Below are 5,070 nucleotides of genomic sequence, written 5' to 3' on the forward strand. Positions count from 1 at the left end.
AACGGCATCAAAATGGCCTTGGACCTTGCAATAATTGTAGAATATATTTCGTGCTGGGCATTCACTCCGTCTGTGAGGCTTACGACCACTGTAGGTACATCGGTCTGATGACGGCTCCCGATTCAACGGAATTTTATTTGTCGACCGTGTTTGTGATGGGCCACGGGCAGAACGTTCCACTTAGGTTGATGTCTTATGAACGTAACCAATCTCAGAATTATTAATGGCTTTCTGATTAGCCCCACCTGATTCCCATGACTGGCACTTCTTTTTTATATTATCTAATGTTGGCGTTTCCAATTGAAGCAATTCGCGTTGGAGAGTTTTATCTTGAATGGCCATGACCACGCGAGTAGCTAATTAGTCCTCATAACTAATGTTCTCAAGGATTGAGACGCTTCCAAGGAGTTTCAAACGAACAAAGATATCACTGAACAGTTCCCCTGGTTGTTGATTACACCGATAGAAAATCATAACGTCGCTTTATGATGCTTACCTTGGAAATCAGATACTTTTCCAAAGCTTCGAGAACTTCATTGACTGAAAGGGTATCGGACACATCGCAGAATTGTTCCATCGTATTGATTGTGTCTGTCGTGAGACAGCCTCGGAGGTAAGCTCGTTGATCAGCGTGGGTGAACGAATCCATCTTGTTTGAATTGTAGTAATCGCTGAATTTCGATCTCCAAATGCGGTAATCCGGTAGCGAACATGAAATATCCAAATCCCCGGGTTTCAGAGATAGATTGACTTTAGGCGCTAATGATGCAGTTGTATTTAAACGAGTGGAGGTAAAGTAATCCGAGTTTGAGTCAAAATCTGTCCGAAAAATCCATAGTTTAGTTTGGAGATCGTCCATTCGTTCATCCAAGCTTGACCAGTTCAAAAAATGTTCGTCCTGATTACGTGTCTCCATAGAAACACCATCGATTTCCAGGTAGTTAAGGACCGAAGTGAAATACTTGGAGACAGATTCTTTCGTCTCAGAAGGATTTATTTCTACTGCGGTGAGAATACCATTCGAAACGGCACTATATTCCTTATTCACGACCGAATGAATCTTTTGATCTAGGCGAAGAATTGCGAGTTCGGCTCGAGCTGATAGCTGACCCCGGCTTTTATGCTCAGAAGAGCTGGATGGTTCTTCTTTTTTGGGTGGCATGTTGACGATGAAAGACCAAATGAAGGCGTGTCCAACAATGAACGAATTCTTGAAGACGATTACACCGCAATCATTAAAACGACAGATGGATATACTCGATTTTTTTGCAGGTTATAAAAAAGACGCTGCGCCATGTTCAGTGATCTAATCATGGATGCATGAGCACGAAGACTGATATTTATTCTCGGAATGATTTAAAAGGTTTTCTCAGAAAAGGTACATGGTAAGACATAACGCGGGAGATTTGAAACCATATAACAAAGGTAATCATCTCACAGAGGCCATGGCCACAGACCTCGCGTCACTTCTGGTTGGGTCTTGGGCAGGGTGGGCATTTCATTTCTGGACACTTTTGTCCACCCCTGTCCAAAAGTGTCCAAAAATAAGGGTGGACAAAAGTGGACAAAAGTGTCCAAAAATGTCCAAAAATACGAACCTTTAAAACTACAAATATAAAGGATATTCTATATGAAACCTATCCTCTACTTCAAAAATTGCTCATTGATGGTTCCAAGAGCAAGATAAGTCTTTAAAACCTTTGCCATATACCTCTAACATACCCAAAAAAGGTATTTGAAAGACAGGTTCTTAACTCTTTTTTTCTTACGTTAGATTAGAAAGCAAGCAGGGAACAAAGTCTCCCTCTAGTAGAATGCAGCTGTTGCAAAGGATTCAAAAACTGAAATAGCTAAACATTATATACCGGATATCTGGCTTCATTTATTCAACATTATTAACTTTTTGCAAAAATGTTTTACTTAAAATCATCAGTCATTTGGGATTTCTTCTTAAAAAGTACTAATATTAAAAATTGAATTTCTTACGAATTGCTAAAATCTAATAATGACATATTTTCCTATACTTATGGTTTTCTTCCATAAGTAAGTTAATTGGAACATTGTTAGGCATATTTTTAACTTTTAAAGATACGCTTGATGTCAGGAAATGAGATTCCCAATGTTTCTTAAAGAAACATATATCTTAGTTTTTAGATGTATTATAAAAGTGTAATTCATGCACTCCTTATAAATATGTTATGTATATTACAAATATGAGAAGTATTATTGGATATTTGATATTCAGCTCCTAAGCTTTTTTAAAATTAATTTTTTATATTTGATTATCTAATATTTTATATTAGATATTTGTTTTGACTTTATAAAGCTGTATTGTATCAAGATAACGAATTTCATTAAGTGCATATCTTGGAAATTAAAAACGTTACTGAAAAGGCTAGTTGTTACTTCATATTTATGTGTTTGAAGAAAGCTTAGATTTTATTGATTACTGATTCTATTTGCTGGTTCACATCTAGATTTGGTAAAGAAATAACATTATTTAGGGTTTAAAAGTGTTTGCTTGTCAATCCCCTTTTGCACAATTGTACTTAATTTTGGACACATTCTGCCCACTTTTGTTCACTTTTGTCCACTTTTGTCCACTTTTGTCCACTTTTGTCCACTTTTGGACCCTTTTGTCCACTTTGTCCACTTTTGGACACTTTTGTCCACTTGGTGTCAAAAGTCACGCTAATTCTCAAAATTGCCCACCCTGGTCTTGGGGCTAAAATTGGGCATAGGGCCCTTACTTTGGGCGTCCACAAAAATGTGGTGGGGAGGCTTGAGTCCAAGAACGCCAGGCAACAGACTCAACTATTGATTTCCTGATGTCATTGATTTCTCGGTCTACTGGTTTCTTTGGTTTCCTGCTTATTTAAAGTGCACGTGTTTTTTGTCAGTTCTAGCAGTGAGGCAGCTTGGGGCGCAAAAGTCAAAAGTAAATACTGGTTTAATTTGGCCTTACACAGGCAGCAAATCACTTCGTATTTGTTGGATGGGACCTGCCAAAGGGACTCCAACTTTTCAGGATTTGGAGAAATCTCCCTGGCCGACACCCTTATTCTCCAGAACGATATCTGCTCTGCCCCAATGTGGCATTTCTCGGGTTGAGGACCCTGCCAAGGAACTGTCCTAGGGCCATGTCGTGCGCATATGGACTTGATGCGGCCAATTCATGGATTGTGTGCCCGTTTTGGATGTCTCAAAAACTATTGAACTTGTCACAGCGAGTTCCCCGGAGGCCAGCTTCAGGTTCATGGAGAGCTTTTTGTATCTACAGGGTCCTTTTTTAGAATTTAGACTAGAAAATTGATGATAACTAGAGCGGGTAAACCATTAAATTTCAGTAAAAAAAAGAAATGTTTAAATATTTTGGCCATTTTCTCAAAAAGTAAATATTTAGACGTTTTCAATCCCATGGGTAATATTTTGCACATTTTTATCCTTTTTTGACAGTTCTAGGAACCAAACGCGTGAATTCGTAGATTTTTCGTCCACCTAGAAAATGCTATGGTATCTACTGTAATTAATTCAAAACCTCGCTAGCCTCTAGCAGAAATAGGACGGGTTCATCGAGAGGAATGACCATTGAATAGAAAAGGAAGAAGGGTAAAACTGAGTGTTTTATGCTTTTTTACTGACCTGGGTCATCCATGAACATTACTAACTAGCATAACTATGATACAATGAAATTTTCTACTATGGCAGGTTGGTGGTTGCGCTATCTACCGGGTGTTTCATAATGATCTGGACTGGTTTCACAGGGTAACCGGCTGCAGGTTAGGCAACAACATAGAATCTAGCTTTTAGCGTTTTACAGATTTTTCAGAAAGTTAAGAATGCGCGTGAGGAAATAGGACCATTATCGAAAAGAGAGAACATGCATTTGTTTAAAAACGTAGTAAAATATAGATCCCTTTATCATTGACAAGTCCTGAGGACCATTCCAAGTAAACCTCAAACAAGAAGAAAAGTTGAACATTGATTGGTGCGAAATCTATTTAGCAAGCTGGGCGTTGATTAACTAACTTTTTCTTAGGTCAAATCAATCCCATCCTGAGGAAGCTAACAATCTAGTCACACTGGAGTGATTTTTTGTTCTCCATCTCGAGAACTTGAGTACGGAAAATGAAACAAAAAATACCATCGGACCAAACTCAAAGGCAAATGTGCATTTCAAAAAGCAACATTTGCAGCTTTTTCGGTTAAATATAAGTTAAATATTTTGTCGTTTTCAGTGCAATGTGTTTACCCGGCCTAGTGATAACTTATGGAAATTTATCCTTAGAAACGTGAATCATTGTGAAAAGAAGGCCAAAAGCATAATACAAAAATCGAAACAACTACACTTCAAAATGACCTCCCCGAGTCTGAATCATGGCCTTCCGTTCTTTTGACACGTCTTAGTGCAGGCAGGGATTTCTTCCTCCTCTATTGTACTCCATGCTTTGTTAAGATTTATCTTCAGGATATCAGTAGTGGCCACAGATTTTGTGCACGCTCTCGCCTCCAGAATGGACTAAATGCTAAAGTCCATTGGGTTGCAATCTGGAGACGAGGGCGGACACTGATGCCCAAATTCCGGAAAACATGTTGCTGTCTTGAACAATCTTTACTGTGTGCGATAGTGCTCCGTCTTGCATGAAGGTCAAAGGCTCACTTCCATACTCCATGGCAACCAAGGAAGGACCCTGTCCGAGAGGAGATGCAAGTACATGTCCTTATTGACCTTCACGCTTTCTTCAATGAAGTTGACCGGCGTTTTTATCCCGTCACTGATGCCACCGGCCCACACCACCACAGAGTTTGCACCATGAACCCCGAAAAACGCTCCCGATGTTGGCTGGAATGTTATCTCACTCTTACTGAGAATCCCGTTGTTTTGCGGGTTGTGGAAGGCCTCAATGTAGAATAGCTTTTCATTTGCCCAAAGAATTTGATTGGATGAGATTTCTTGTAGAAGAGCTATTCCTCGTTCAAGTCTCTTTGCCTTTTGCCTCACTAGAAAGGTGCTGTCGTTGCTTCTTTTGGTAGGGAAATATGCCCAAGTCCGCGCAAACCACTCTCCAC

The sequence above is a fragment of the Tigriopus californicus genome, chromosome 2, assembly GCF_007210705.1.
Source record: "Tigriopus californicus strain San Diego chromosome 2, Tcal_SD_v2.1, whole genome shotgun sequence".
In the NCBI taxonomy this organism is placed as follows: domain Eukaryota; kingdom Metazoa; phylum Arthropoda; class Copepoda; order Harpacticoida; family Harpacticidae; genus Tigriopus; species Tigriopus californicus.